We start from the raw sequence: 17,260 nt of genomic DNA on the forward strand, positions 1-17,260 counted from the left end.
TGATTTGTTCAGTTCAGCCACAAAGATTCATTATCAAGCTATGATAACCACATACAACCACAACAGTATCACCAGAAACTAATTAAATAACCAGGAAAGCAAAGCCAAGTCCATCATGGGCACCATCCTCTCTTGAGTTGCAGCCTTAAGAAGTTAGCCAACAGGAGGGAGTCACGTGATGGAGTAGTGGCCGGACGGTGAACTCCAGCCCTCTCCAGAAAAGTCGGGAAAAACGAGAGAAAATACAAAGGCACAGAAATACAAGTTAAAGAAAAGTGAATATAAAGGTGGAAAGAAGATGGAGACAAAAGGAGAAAAATCAAAATCAACGGAAAGAAGAGAGGAAGAGAAGACAACGGAGGAAAAAGGTGAAGGCCTTACCTGTCCGAAGAGGCCCGCTGTGGAGAGAAGACCCCACTACCTCAGGTCGGTAGAAAGAGAACTACAACAATGGCTCACAGAGCCGAGTAAAAGTGCGCAACCGCGCATGCGCGACTCCTCGCGCATGCGCGATGCGCATACAAAAAAACACACCGACGGGAGGGGGGACCAGCTGGGGAGTCGATCTCCACAGCCGGCAACGACAGCTGCAGAACACCTGCAGCAAGAAGACACCACAGAAGACAATGGAAACAAGAAAGAAGAGGAGGAAAGGGCAGCAAAGAAACAACAGATGGTCAACCTAGAGGAAGAAGAAGAGGAAGAGGAAGAGTACAGGGAAATAGAAGAAGAAAAGATAGGCAAGGTAAAGGAGGTACTTGCTCTTGTTAGAGGATACATGGAGTCATTTAAAGAATGGCAAACACAGGAATTCAATGATTTAAGAAGAAGAATAAACAACACAGAAAAGAAAATAAATAAAATGGATATGACCTTAACAGAAATGGGGAAAAAAATGGACAAGATGGAAGAACGGGCAATAGCAGCAGAAATGGAGGTAGAAGACTTAAAAAAGAAATTGGAGGAATCTAATAAAAAAACTAAAGAGACACAAGAATTACTAGCCCAAAAAATAGATATAATGGAAAATTATAACAGAAGAAATAACATAAAGATAGTGGGCCTTAAGGAAGATGTAGAAGGCAAGAATATGAGGGAGTTTATAAAAGAATGGATCCCTAAGGCCCTAGGATGTCCAGAACTACAGCAAGAAATGGAAATAGAAAGGGCACATAGAGCATTGGCCCCTAAACCACAACCACAACAAAAACCAAGATCTATTGTAGTAAAATTCCTAAGATATACTACAAGAGAAAAGGTGCTGGAGAAGACAATGGAAAAAGTAAGAGAGGGCAACAAACCACTGGAGTATAAAGGGCAAAAAATCTTCATTTATCCAGATATAAGCTTTGAACTCCTAAAGAAGAGAAAAGAGTTCAATGCAGCAAAAGCGATTTTATGGAAGAAAGGATATAAATTTACACTGAAGCATCCTGCGGTATTGAAAATATTTATTCCAGGACAACAAAACAGACTATTCTCGGATCCAGAAGAAGCACGAAAATTTGCAGAACAATTACAAAAATAGACTGAGGGATGAAGACGGGTAATGAGAGCAAAAATTATCACGATTGATATGTATGTGGGTAAAGACAAAAATAGACTGAGGGATGAAGACGGGTAAGGAGGGTAAAAATGACCACGATTGATATGTATGCGGGTAAAGAGGTATAAGAGTGAATAGAGACAACGGGCATATGTGAAAGTATCTGTAATTAGAGGAAAACATAGAAAGTATAGACAAGAATTAATAAGGGAAGGTAATGGAATAGAGAGAATAAGGAGGGAACTAAAAGAGTGACCTTTGTGACATATAAAAAACGAAATCTTTTCTGGGGGGGGCTGGGTGGGGGGAAAAGAGCGGTCACTGCAAAATCAGTTGACGCTTGCGAGTGGATTCGCAAATCCAAATGGAGAGGGGAGATGTGGTTGTCCGACAAGGGATAAAGGGCAACTCAGGAGGGGAAGGGGAGATTGGGGATAAAGAAGATAGAAATAGGAGAATAAGGAAAATGTTGGATGTTGTAGGAATGTTGTCTGGTAAAGAGTTGAAAATAAGAAAACAGAAATGGAAAAGGAGGAAAGGTAATGATGGAAAAACGGAAAGAGAAGATAAACAAAATATAAAATGGCTACGCTGAACTATATGACTCTAAATATTAATGGAATACATAACCAAATTAAAAGGAAGAAACTATTAAATTTACTGAAAAAGGATAAAATAGATATAGCATTTGTCCAAGAAACACATTTAACTGAATTGGAGCACAAGAAATTAAAGAGAGATTGGGTAGGACATGTAACAGCAGCATCGTATAATTCAAAAGCAAGAGGAGTGGCTATATTAATTAGCAAAAATGTGCCATTTAAAATAGAAGAGGAAATAATAGATCCAGCAGGGAGATATGTTATGATAAAATGTCAGATATATTCAGAGCTTTGGAATCTACTTAATATATATTCACCTAACGAAGAAGATCAAAAGTTTATGCAAGATATCTTTTTGAAGGTAGCTAATACGCAAGGGAACATACTAATAGGAGGGGATTTCAATCTGAATTTGGATCCAAATATGGATAAAACGGGGAAAAAAATTAACAGGAAGAACAAAGTAACCAAATTTATAATTAAATCAATGCAAGAAATGAAACTTGTGGACATATGGAGGAAACAAAACCCAAAAGAAAAGGAATACTCATACTACTCGACTAGACATAAAACATACTCAAGGATAGACCTATTCCTGTTATCAGCCCACATACAAGGGAGAGTTAGGAAAACGGAATATAAAGCTAGACTATTATCGGACCACTCACCCCTGTTATTGGCAATAGAGCTAGAAGACATCCCTCCAAGAATGTATAGATGGAGATTAAACCCCATGCTACTTAAAAGACAGGATTTTAGAGAATTTATTGAAAAACAATTAAAAATGTACTTTGAAGTAAATACGGAATCAGTGGAAGATAAGTTTATACTATGGGACGCAATGAAAGCATTCATTAGAGGGCAAATAATAAGTTATGCAACCAAGATGAAGAAGGACTATAATCAGGAAACAGAGCAGTTGGAAAGGGAAATAATAAACATAGAAAAAAAATTAGCAATAAAGGAAGATACAACCAAAAGAAGAGAATTGGCGGATAAAAAAATAAAATATGAAACATTACAAACATATAAGGTGGAGAAGAATATAATGAAGACAAAACAGAAATATTATGAACTAGGGGAAAAAACACACAAAATCCTAGCATGGCAGCTTAAGACAGAGCAAACTAAGAAAACGGTATTGGCAACAAGGAAAAAAGACAAACAAATTACATATAATCCAAAAGAAATTAAGGAAAACTTCAGAGAATTCTATGAACAATTATACCGAACCGAAAACGAAGGGAAAGAAGGGAAAATAGATGAATTTTTGACTAAAATTGAACTACCAAAACTACAAATAGAGGAACAAAATAAATTAACAGAACCATTTGGAACAGTAGAAATACAAGAGATAATAAAAAATTTACCAAATAATAAGACACCAGGAGAGGATGGACTCCCAATAGAATTCTACAAAACATTTAAAGACCTAATAATACCGCCCCTCCTGGATGTAATCAACCAGATTGATGAGACACAAAACTTACCAGATTCATGTAAAACAGCAATAATTACAGTGATACTAAAACAAGGGAAAGATCCACTCTCACCAGCGTCATATAGACCAATATCTTTGCTAAACACAGATTATAAGATAATAGCTAAACTATTAGCGAACAGATTAGCAGAACAGGTACCGAAAATGGTAAATTTAGACCAAACTGGATTTATCAAAAAAAGACGCACAACAGACAATATTTGTAAATTTATTAACTTAATTCATGCAGTAGAAGGAAATAAAGCACCGGCAGTAGCAGTTGCTTTAGACGCAGAGAAGGCCTTCGACAGAGTAGAATGGAATTACTTGTTCAAAGTATTGCAAAAATTCAGTTTACCGGAGAAGTATATTAATTGGATTAAAGCATTATATAAGGGACCGTTAGCGAAAGTGACAGTAAATGGACATGTATCAAAGCAATTTAACTTAAGCAGGTCAACGCGGCAGGGATGCCCACTATCACCATTATTGTTTGCGCTAGCTATAGAACCACTAGCAGAATCGATAAGAAGAGATAATAATATAAAAGGAATAAAAATAAAAGACAGGGAATATAAAATCAGTCTGTTTGCGGATGATGTGATAGTGTACTTAACAGAACCAGAACTATCAATAAAAGAACTATATAAGAAATTGAAGGAATATGGAGAAGTGTCGGGATACAAGATAAACGTAAATAAAAGTGAAGCAATGCCTATGAATAACGCGGATTTCTCAAAATTTAAGGAGGAATCCCCATTCAGATGGCAAACGCAGGCAATAAGATACCTAGGTGTGCAAATAAACAAAAATCTAGGCCAATTATATAAACTCAATTACAATCCACTAATGAAAAAACTACAGGACGATTTAGAGCATTGGAAAGAGCTACCACTAACACTGATAGGAAGGATAAACTGTATTAAAATGAACATTTTTCCAAGGATACTATACTTATTTCAGGCATTGCCAATACAACTGACAGAAAAATTCTTCAAAGAGTTAAAGAAAATAATAAGGAGATTTTTATGGAGAGGGGGGAAACCGAGGATAGCACTAGACAAATTAACAGAATGGTATAAACAAGGAGGCTTACAATTGCCAAACTTCAAAAATTATTATAGAGCCGCACAATTAAGGTACCTATCAGATTTTTATCAAACAAGGGAAAAACCAGACTGGACGAGACTAGAATTAGATAAAATAGGGGAAAAGATACCTGAACACATATTATATAAATGGGACGAAAAATTGGTACAACATAGAACTTCTCCAGTATTACACCATCTCCTCAATATATGGAAGAAGATACATGTAGAAAGAAATAAAATAAATTACCAAATACCAAAACTAATATTGACGCAAAATAAGCTACTCCCTTTTACAATAGACAACCTTGCCTTTAGAAAATGGGAAAAAAAAGGGATTAAAAGAATAGAAAATTGTTTTTCAGGAAGTAGATTCTTATCCTTTGAACAAATGAGAGATAAGTACAATATAACGGGAGATACAGCGCTGGCATATTACCAACTGAGATCCTACTTGAAAGATAAATTAGGAAGCAACTTGAGTTTACCAGAGGGAAGTAACCTTGAATATGTGATTACAGATACAATGTTAATCAAAAGATTTATAAAAAATATGTATATTAAACTGCAAGAAAAGGAAAATGAGGAAACAAATGGTAAAACTAAACAAAAATGGGAACAAGATTTAAATATAAAGATAAAAAAGGAAACATGGGAGAAGTTATGCTCTGGAACGATGAGAAATACAATAAATACGAGGCTGCGTATGATACAATATAATTGGTTACACAGACTATACATTACACCGCAAAAGTTAAATAAATGGGAACTAACAGTATCTGATAGATGTTTTCGATGTAAAAAAGAAAGGGGAACAACAATTCATGCAATCTGGACATGTGAGAGAGTAGAAAAATTTTGGGATGATCTCAATCAGATATTAAATAAAATAACAGAAAACAATATACCAAAGAATCCAGAGATCTTTCTCCTAAGTAACATAAAAAATAAAGAATTTGGAATTGACTTGGAGGATGCACAAAAAAGATTTGTTAAGATAGCCCTAGCTGTAGCAAAAAAATGTATTATGTCAACCTGGAAATTGGAAGATAATTTGAAAATACAACAATGGTATATAGAAATGAATAAATGTATTCCATTAGAAAAAATAACATATAGTTTAAGAAATAATATTGAAATATTCGAACAAGTATGGGAGCCTTACATTAAATACAATAGCGAAAACCTACCGGGAACAAACATTACCTAAGTTGATGGAAGGAGAAGAGAAGAAAAAAATGGACTCAGTAGAATTTCTGGTGTATTTTTGTTGAATGACAACATTGTCTAACTGAATTAATGCAACCTAGATTGTATAACTAAAATGGATGAGAGGGGGGAGGGATGGGGGGGTGGCTTGGGAGGAGGGAGGGGGGAGGGAGAAAAAGTCACTGTAAATGTGTGGAAAAGAAAAAGTGTATATCATGGCTATTGTGATTTATGGTGTGAAAAATAAAAAATTTAAATAAAAAAAAAAAAAAAAAAAAAAAAAAGAAGTTAGCCAACATCATAAAGGACCCCTATTACCCTGATCACAACATTTTCTCACCACTACCTTTGGGAATAAGGTACAGAAGCCTGAAGTTCTGCAAGCTCTAGGTTCAAGAACAGTCCCCCACCCACCCCCCCCAACAGCTATCAGGCTCTTCTACAGGTGTACCGTGGAGTGCATTCTAGCTGGTTGCATCACTGCCTGGTATGGAGGTGCCAACTCTCAGTACAAGAAAAAAACCTCCAACCATTTGTTAACTCGGCCTGTGACATTACAGGTACCAGACTTCACTCCATTGAGGACATCTACAGAAAGCAGACTTTATCCTCAAGGACTCAGCGCACTCCTGTTCACACTACTAACCCACGACTGCATCGCCAGAGCCAACTCCAACAGTGTTATTAAGTTTGCAGATGACACAACAATAGTCGGCCTCATCAGCAACAACGATGAGTCGCACTACAGAGAAGAGGTAGAAAACCTTGTGAAATGATGCGAAAGTAACAACCCAAGTCTCAATGTGGACAAGACAAAGGAGAAGATTGTGGACTTTGAGAGGATCAGGAACGACCACCCTCCACTACACATCAAGAATTCTGTGGTAGAGAGAGGGAGAGCACCAAGTTACTTCAAGTTCACTTAACTAGTGACCTATTGTGGACACTCAACATCTCCTCACTTGTCAGGAAGGCGCAACAGTGACAGCATTTCCTGAGAAGACTGAAGCGGGCAAGGCTACCAGCCACCATTATGTCAATCTTCAATAGGAGCCCGATCAAGAGTGTCCTGTCCGGCTGCATCACAGTGTGGTATGGTTGCTGCAGAAAATTGAATCAGACGTCAATCCACGGTAACATAAGAGCATTAGAGGGGATCACTAGAGTCTCCCTCCCCCCATCGATGTAATCTACCAAGATCGTTGTCTGAAGAGGGCATACAAAATCACTGAGGACTCCTTCCACCCTGAACACAGCATCTTTCGGCTGTTTCTGTTGGGGAAGAGACACATAAGGATCAGAGCCAGCACCCACCAGGCTGAGAAACAGCTTCTTCCCACGGGCCGTGAGACTGTGGAATGACCACCGGAACTGCTCACAATAACCATATGAGACTCTCAAGTACAAAACAATATTTATTTTTATAGATATAATACTTGCATATATATTATTTGTCTGTATGTGTGTTATGTCTGGTTGTACGTCTGCATGTTTTTGTTCCGAGGACCAGAGAACAGTTTCATCAGGATGTACTTGCACAATCAAATGACAATAAACTTAACTTAATGGTAGTGTAAACACTAGACATAGCATGTATATGAAAAGAAATAAAGATAAACAATGTAAACAAACTGTGCAATACAGAGAGAATTTTAAAAAATCAATAAAGGGCAAGAGTCCTTAAATGAGGCCCTGATTGAGTTTGTTGTTGAGACGTTCGATGGTGGAGGGGTAGCAGCTATTCCTGAACCTGGTGGTGAGAGTCTTGTGGCACCTAGACCTCTTTACTGATGGCAGCAGTGAGAACAGAATGTGTGTTTTCTGAGCCTAGGTTAAATCTAATGGCATTTCCATTTGTTTGCCTTGACTTTTCCCTCCCTAAATTAACCAATGAAAATTAAAATGCATCTTTGCATGAATCAAAACAGATAGTTCATCTTGGGACAACATGGAGCAAAGTATCTTTAATCAGGGCCAAAAAAACTCAGAAACTCCTAACCAGGTTAATTCTGGTCATTTCCACCAGAAACATCTTTCCATGGAATAGATAACCAACAGCAAAAGGGATTCAATTGAAATTATGTGTCTGGAGCACCTTCACTTTCTCATTAAGATCTGCAAGTGAATAGTATGTTGAGGAACTGGACTACTAGAAAGGTCTCAGGTTGAATATGTGTTCTGAAAACCAGTACAGAAATTGGTGCAATGTAATGCTGGTGTTGTTTTGGGGGCAGAGGTAATGCTCTCAGAAGCTAAATTTTTAAAATATCGGTTTTAAAAATGAAAAGTTTTGGAAAACAGCAGATGCTTGAGCAGGGTCTGCACAAAGAGTTTTCAGGCCACACTGTCTTTGGACTGTGAGAAGGGGAATAGGTTCCCCCTTGCCAGGACACCCAGGATGGGGAACAGACTGTTCCACACATCAAGGGGCGAGGGGAAGAGGGGGCTCTGGGTTGGAAAAAATAAGTTAATAGGAGCTGCAAAGAGGATGAGCTAAGTGCAAGTGTAGGGAACAACAAGGGAGGCAGATGGTGGAGAGGTATTGAAAAAGGGTATTAGAGATCAAATCTTCAGTGAAATGGATCAAGACTTCACTGGGGAAAATTTTAACACCCCAAGTCCAAAGCCCGCTGCGCAGCTCAGACGGCAAAGTCCTCCTCAGCGACAAGATCTCCATCCTCAACCGATGGTCAGAACACTTCCAATCTCTTTTCAGTACCAACCGCTCAGTCCAAGATTCCGCCCTGCTCCAGCTCCCTCAACAGCCCCTAAGGCTAGAGCTGGATGAGGTTCCCACCCTGGATGAGACATATAAGGCAATCGAACAACTGAAAAGTGGCAAAGCAGCAGGTATGGATGGAATCCCCCCAGAAGTCTGGAAGGCTGGCGGCAAAACTCTGCATGCCAAACTGCATGAGTTTTTCAAGCTTTGTTGGGACCAAGGTAAACTGCCTCAGGATCTTCGTGATGCCACCATCATCACCCTGTACAAAAACAAAGGCGAGAAATCAGACTGCTCAAACTACAGGGGAATCACGTTGCTCTCCATTGCAGGCAAAATCTTCGCTAGGATTCTACTAAATAGAATAATACCTAGTGTCGCTGAGAATATTCTCCCAGAATCACAGTGCGGCTTTCGCGCAAACAGAGGAACCACTGACATGGTCTTTGCCCTCAGACAGCTCCAAGAAAAGTGCAGAGAACAAAACAAAGGACTCTACATCACCTTTGTTGACCTCACCAAAGCCTTCGACACCGTGAGCAGGAAAGGGCTTTGGCAAATACTAGAGCGCATCGGATGTCCCCCAAAGTTCCTCAACATGATTATCCAACTGCACGAAAACCAACAAGGTCGGGTCAGATACAGCAATGAGCTCTCTGAACCCTTCTCCATTAACAATGGCGTGAAGCAAGGCTGTGTTCTCGCACCAACCCTCTTTTCAATCTTCTTCAGCATGATGCTGAACCAAGCCATGAAAGACCCCAACAATGAAGACGCTGTTTACATCCGGTACCGCACGGATGGCAGTCTCTTCAATCTGAGGCGCCTGCAAGCTCACACCAAGACACAAGAGAAACTTGTCCGTGAACTACTCTTTGCAGATGATGCCGCTTTAGTTGCCCATTCAGAGCCAGCTCTTCAGCGCTTGACGTCCTGCTTTGCGGAAACTGCCAAAATGTTTGGCCTGGAAGTCAGCCTGAAGAAAACTGAGGTCCTCCATCAGCCAGCTCCCCACCATGACTACCAGCCCCCCCACATCTCCATCGGGCACACAAAACTCAAAACGGTCAACCAGTTTACCTATCTCGGCTGCACCATTTCATCAGATGCAAGGATCGACAATGAGATAGACAACAGACTCGCCAAGGCAAATAGCGCCTTTGGAAGACTACACAAAAGAGTCTGGAAAAACAACCAACTGAAAAACCTCACAAAGATAAGCGTATACAGAGCCGTTGTCATACCCACACTCCTGTTCGGCTCCGAATCATGGGTCCTCTACCGGCACCACCTACGGCTCCTAGAACGCTTCCACCAGCGTTGTCTCCGCTCCATCCTCAACATCCATTGGAGCGCTCACACCCCTAACGTCGAGGTACTCGAGATGGCAGAGGTCGACAGCATCGAGTCCACGCTGCTGAAGATCCAGCTGCGCTGGATGGGTCACGTCTCCAGAATGGAGGACCATCGCCTTCCCAAGATCGTATTATATGGCGAGCTCTCCACTGGCCACCGTGACAGAGGTGCACCAAAGAAAAGGTACAAGGACTGCCTAAAGAAATCTCTTGGTGCCTGCCACATTGACCACCGCCAGTGGGCTGATAACGCCTCAAACCGTGCATCTTGGCGCCTCACAGTTTGGCGGGCAGCAGCCTCCTTTGAAGAAGACCGCAGAGCCCACCTCACTGACAAAAGGCAAAGGAGGAAAAACCCAACACCCAACCCCAACCAACCAATTTTCCCTTGCAACCGCTGCAATCGTGTCTGCCTGTCCCGCATCGGACTGGTCAGCCACAAACGAGCCTGCAGCTGACGTGGACTTTTTACCCCCTCCATAAATCTTCGTCCGCGAAGCCAAGCCAAAGAAAGAAATGCCAAATATGGACTGCATTCAAATCATAGTGATTCTACCTTCATTTTGTCAGAAAGGTAAAGGTAAAAGTTACCATTATTGTCACATAATTGTCAAAGTCCACATTAATGTTATATTTAGAATGTAACATTCATGAAATTCTTTAACTTTTGTCCACCGTGAGGCTGACAGAGAGTTGCATTCTATCCTATTGGAGAATATTGGCTGGATTCTTGATAATTGAATTCTTGATAATAAATGCAATCCCACAAGCAATGAGTGTTCAGTGATGACCTTGGTCTTATTTTTAATAAACATTGACAAATATTGATCCAACATGCAAAAACTGCAAGATTTCCAACGTTTAAGAATGTTAAGTTACAGAATTAATGATCTGAAGATCCACGGTCTGGCCTCATATCTTCTCACCAAAGTAACCAAAGAATTTAAATTCAGCTAATTAACCTAAAATTTATCTCTTGATTCAATCACTAATCCAGAGTAACAGCACTGTCCTCTAATATAATTTAGCAACCCTTCAGATATATAAACTCAACCTGATTAAACACATGAAAATTAAAACCAGCTGGACCATCAATTGTAATAAATCAGAAAAAGCTGGAAATACTCAGAAGCTTAGGCAGTATCTGTTGACAGAGAAACAGAGTTCAGGTGGAAAACTTTGCATCAGAATCTGCTATCACTGGACCATCAATCAATATGTGAAAGACAATTCCATTCCAGTTTGCAGAGGCTGGAACACTGAGCAGCACACAAAATGCTGGAGAAATTCAGCGGGTCAGGCATAATTTTTGGAAGGCAACGGACGGTCGACGTTTTGGGCTGAAAACCCTTCATCAGGACTGGCAGGAAAGAAGACAGAGGCTCAAATAAAAAGGTGAGGGGAGGAGCTGGCAGATGATAGGTTTAAATGGATGAGAAGAGAAGGTGGGTGCGGAAAGAAGTTCAAGTTTATTATCCTTCGATTGCACAAGTACAATCCAACAAAACCGCGTTCTCCAATAACAGATAACCACATAACCACATAACAGATATACAGACAAACTATATTCGCAGGACAAATATACATAAGTAAAAATAAATAAATAATGTTTAGTGAACATTAATCTTGGATAGTTAGTGTGAGTAGATTCTTTTGGTCGTTCAGCGTTCTCACTGCCTGCCAGAAGAAGCGGTTTTTCAGCCTAGTGGTGCTGGCTCTGATGTTCCTGTATCTCTTTCCTGACAGGAGCAACTGAAAGATTATTCAGATATCAATCCTGGAAGACACGTCAATCAGGGATGGGGAGGGGTAGGTAGACCCCAGTGATCATCTCTGATCGACCTCCAATCCAATTCTCAATAGCAACTGTACCACACTGCGGTGCGGCCAGCCAGGATGCTCTCGACAGAGTTCCTGCAGAAGGGTGATGTGATGATGGCTGGTAGCCTTGCTGCTTCATTCTTCTCAGGAAATGCGGTCGCTGTTGCACCTTTCTCACAAGTGAAAAGATGTGTGTCCACAACTCCAGGGAACTTGGTGCTCTCTAGTCTCTGCACAATCAACATCATCTTCTTGTCCACACTGAGACTCAGGTTGCTATTCTCGCACTACATTATGAGATAACTGCAACAGGATTAGCACCTGCAACCCAGGTTCAAATCCGGCAGTGTCAGTAAGGAGTTTGAACATTCTCCCCGTGTCTGCGTGAGTTTCCTCCAGGTGCTCCAGACTATCCCAACCCTTCAAAATGTATAGGTTATAGGTCAATTGGATGTAATTGGGTGGCATGGATTAATGGGCCAGAAGGAACTGCTACCATGCTGTAAGTCTAAAGATGTAAAATTACTGTGTAAGATGACTCGACTGGAGCTAGAACTGGTGATGCAATCGAAGGTCAGCGGCGTGAACAGAAACGGGCTGAGCACACAGCCCTGTGATGGTCCAGTGCTCACTTTGATAGTTCTCGACGTTCTGCTGCCTTGGCACATGCGCCTTGGATTGCCAGTGTCACATAGCTGCTTGTGGATTCTCTGCGTGTACCCACACTTTGTCTTCTGGATTGAATGGGAGAGTTCTGCACTCGCTGATCTCAGTGCCTTCTTGTCCTCTGTCCTGAAGGCAGCATCATGAGTTCTGAGAAAGTGCCTGGACCTCAGCATCCAACCATGGTTTCTGGTTAGCCCTTGTTGTGAAGCATTTGATCTCGGTGATATCCTCAATGCACTAACTAACACACTTGAAATGGGAATAGATGAGGAAGAGGGGCAAGGAAGATGCATTTTGATAGAAGGCAATACATAATGGAAACAAGTGAAAGACATAAGGAGTGAGAGGAAGATGTGGATGATGGGCAGGTTGAAAGGACAGGGAGGGAAAAGAGAAGGAAAAACAAGGCAGATAGAAAACAAAGAGGGGGTGGAAGAGTGGTTCCCAAAAAGTAGAGGTCAAAAATTGATGTCAATTTCAATCACATTTGCAACATTCACATCATGGACAATAGTGGAGTGGTATTTAAATTGAAACAGTCATCTCAAAAAAAAGGAATAGTCTGCCACAGTCATATGCCTGGAATTGTACCTGATAGCGAGTAACAGACTCCTCTATCACAATACCAGTCCCACCAGCAGAACAAACGTAGAGCCAGTAGCTTAGTGGGGGAATCAAAATGAGGGAAAAACCTCATTGAATTGGTCTTCACCAATGTTGCATAAGCAACTGTTCATTGCAGGAATAGCCACTTCACGAACCTCATCAAGATAAGCTTCTATCTTACTTTGAGAACACTCTTCACCATGTTGTGTTGTACAATTGAACTAAGTGGATAGATTCGGAGTTGACCTAGCAGGTAAAATCTAAACATCAATGAGGCAGTGGACAAAAATAATTATATTCCACCACCTTCTTGGACTAGCACATACCTTTCTCATCACCTCTAAGTCTGATGGGGGGGGGGGGGTTTAACCTCTAGTTGAATGATGTAGAAGGGTGTGCCTGGAACACCAGGTTATTGAAAATTATACTAGAAAGACTAGGACACCTGACTATGCTAGCCAATGAAAGTAGCATGTCACAGATACAGATGAGCAACCACCAGCCAATATACTTGATCCAAGTTCCCTACATGAATGGATAAATAATTAGTGAGAGGAGGAAGCTCCAAGAGCAAATTGTTCAAGTATAGATTTTACCATTGCCAAGTCTGCATCTAGATAAACACAACATTATGGTTCATTGCCACCTATTACCCATGCTCAAATGTTCCCAGAGACCAGTAGTCACAAAAGTGATCACCAATGCTGGAATCTGAAGCTAAACACAACTTGTGGGATGGATTCAGCAGGTCAAGGAGAATCAGTGGGAGAACAAGAAATGCTCAATGTTTTGAGCTGAAATGCTGACCATTTTGTTTCTTCTACTGATGCTCCTTGATACTCCGAGTTCCTCTGTTGATCTGTGTTTAGAGTAAGCAGTTGTGAATGGAATGCTGCAAAAACCAGCCAAGTATTCAACAACTCTACAAAAGACACATGCTACCCTGGGCTGGTTTAGAAACAATTCCACTTCATTGCCAGTTCTAAACTCTAGAATTCCCTTTCACCAGCACTGCAGGAGTATCTTCAACAAGAAAATTACAGGTGAGGGACAGTCACTCACATTTTTACAAAGACAATCATCACTGCCTTAACCAACAACACTTACATGCTGAAAATGTTTTTAAAAACTTTGCACTTCCTCCAATGGAATTCTCCCTACAGGTCCTCACTTGCCCACTGGTATTCAAATCAACTGCCAACGACATGTATTCAATCATTCCCGCATCCGCTGCTTACTAAAAGGGCAGAACCATGAAACAACAGTGGTCATAACAACTGTTACCTGAAGATTGCTTCCATCTCCTTTCTCAGACCTGAAGCAGTGCCTCAACCCAAAATGTCAACTGTCCATTCCTTCTCCGAAAACAGATGCTGCCTGACCTGCTGAGTTCCTCCAGCAATTTGTTCTGCCTCTTCTCCTCCCATCCACATTTTATTCGGATATCTGATTTTCAACACTCCTGAAGAAGGACTCAAGCCCAAAACGTCGACTAACTTTTACTTTCTCTGATTCTCCGTGACCTGCTGAATTTCCTCAGTTCTTTTATGTACTGAAGTTGGTTATTTTGCTCACGATTGTAGCATCTGCAGCTTCTTCTGTAATGACTCATCTTTGGAAAGAATGTATCGCCCAATAGATTGAAAATTGGCTGTATCCAATCTATTTGCAGGAAATAGTATAACAATGTAAAAATTAAAATTAATACAGAAATATTGTGGTAAATTGCACACAGTTTTATCAACAAAACAAATGAAGAATGGTGCATCTATATTTACATTGAAGCAGTGGTGGATTAACCATAAGGCTGAATACGGGGTAAGGGGGCCCCGAGTCCCAAGGCTTCAGCCTACTCAGTAAAGGATAGGCCCCTGGTCTCTATTTACTGGTAAGTGAAACCAATGAATGTTGGCCAGAGTCAGTGTCACGCCATTGCCAAGAAGACATGCATGGCAGTTTCTGGGAGCCGGCATTGGCAGGCCTGCAGCATGAAGATTTGTAGCGTGTGTTTGATCCTCCACCTTCCTACTAAACTATTAGATTTTTTATATCCAATTCAGTTAGAGAGGTGTAAAAAATCTAATAGTTTGGTGGGAAGCTGGAGGATAATTCAGGGGGGGTGGTGGGGGTTGAAAGCAGCTTGCCTTGCCCAGACCACCTGGAGGGAGAAAGTTAAGTAATTAGCGTCACTCTGGTGGGTGCTGTTGAGTGATTGACTGAGAGGCCACTTCTCAGGCTACCAGAGTGGCACTAATTACTTAACTGCCTCCCTCTGGGCAATCTGCTTTAATTCAACTCTCACTTCCCAATCCTCCACCTTCCCACCACCACGATTAGAACATTCAATTCAGTCGGAGAGACATTAAATATCTAATGTAGTGGTTCTCAACCTCTTTCTTTCCACTTTAAGTAATCCCTATGCCATTTGGGCTCTGTGATTAGTAAGGGATTGCTTAAGGTAGTATATGAGTGGGAAGGGAAGGTTGAAAATCACTGCTCTAGACCCAATTGTTACTGAAATATTTTGCTTGAGAAAAATTCCTTTGGAATGATGAAACCATGCACATAACAAGTCAATTAGGGTACAATTAAAACAGTGTTTTTCAAACTTTTTAATTCCACCCACATCTTCTTCTTTGGCTTGGCTTCGCGGACGAAGATTTATGGAGGGGGTAAAAGTCCACGTCAGCTGCAGGCTCGTTTGTGGCTGACAAGTCCGATGCGGGACAGGCAGACACGGTTGCAGCGGCTGCAGGGGAAAATTGGTTGGTTGGGGTTGGGTGTTGGGTTTTTCCTCCTTTGTCTTTTGTCAGTGAGGTGGGTTCTGCGGTCTTCTTCAAAGGAGGTTGCTGCCCGCCAAACTGTGAGGCGCCAAGATGCACGGTTTGAGGCGATATCAGCCCACTAGCGGTGGTCAATGTGGCAGGCACCAAGAGATTTCTTTAGGCAGTCCTTGTACCTTTTCTTTGGTGCACCTCTGTCACGGTGGCCAGTGGAGAGCTCGCCATATAATACGATCTTGGGAAGGCGATGGTCCTCCATTCTGGAGACGTGACCCATCCAGCGCAGCTGGATCTTCAGCAGCGTGGACTCGATGCTGTCGACCTCTGCCATCTCGAGTACCTCGACGTTAGGGGTGTGAGCGCTCCAATGGATGTTGAGGATGGAGCGGAGACAACGCTGGTGGAAGCGTTCTAGGAGCCGTAGGTGGTGCCGGTAGAGGACCCATGATTCGGAGCCGAACAGGAGTGTGGGTATGACAACGGCTCTGTATACGCTTATCTTTGTGAGGTTTTTCAGTTGGTTGTTTTTCCAGACTCTTTTGTGTAGTCTTCCAAAGGCGCTATTTGCCTTGGCGAGTCTGTTGTCTATCTCATTGTCGATCCTTGCATCTGATGAAATGGTGCAGCCGAGATAGGTAAACTGGTTGACCGTTTTGAGTTTTGTGTGCCCGATGGAGATGTGGGGGGGCTGGTAGTCATGGTGGGGAGCTGGCTGATGGAGGACCTCAGTTTTCTTCAGGCTGACCACCCACATGCCACCTAAAGAAATCTCTTATTAATCAGAGAACACCTATGGCATAGGGATTACTTAAAGTCATGTGAGTGGAAAGAAAAAGGTTGAGAACCACTGATCTAATAGTTTGGTGGGAAGATTGAGGATTGGGGGAGAGGTGGTGGGGGTTGGAGAGGTGGTGGGGGGGAGAGGTGGTGGGGGGGGGAGAGGTGGTGGGGGGGAGAGGTGGTGGGGGGGGGGGGTGTGGGAGTTAAATTTTGCCTGTAATCTCCAGTATGAAATAGGTAGTTCAGTGCCTGTGGCTATTCCAGCATACTGGTCCCAACAAGTCACTAGCTTTCCATACCAAGGGAACAGCATTAGAACAAAAGGTCTATAACTGAATTATATAACTTGTCTTTACATTTCATTATGCATGTAGTACTAGTATCACATTATACATAGTAGTGTAGGGTAGTTGTACTACTCCACTAGTCGCACACCAAGGCTCGTGCCTTGCAATCACAAAAGTACGGTGTTCACCCAATCAGCAGTGGGGTCTCAGGCTCCTCTGGTCTCAATACTACCTGTCAATCAATGCTCGCACGCTTGTAAAAAGTGCACGCAGGTCTGAGCCTGAGGTCTGCCTCCTACATCAGAACTCGGCTCA

The 17,260-nt window shown here is 41.7% G+C and overlaps 1 protein-coding gene across 7 annotated transcripts in view; it reads right to left on the bottom strand.

The window, feature by feature from the left end:
- The window catches only part of LOC138742254 (serine/threonine-protein kinase PAK 2-like), a 133,571-nt gene that overhangs the window by 34,515 nt on the left and 81,796 nt on the right, over positions 1–17,260 (bottom strand). The window lies entirely within an intron of this gene.

Source organism: Narcine bancroftii, chromosome 9 (genome assembly GCF_036971445.1).
Source record: "Narcine bancroftii isolate sNarBan1 chromosome 9, sNarBan1.hap1, whole genome shotgun sequence".
Classification (NCBI taxonomy): Eukaryota; Metazoa; Chordata; class Chondrichthyes; order Torpediniformes; family Narcinidae; genus Narcine; species Narcine bancroftii.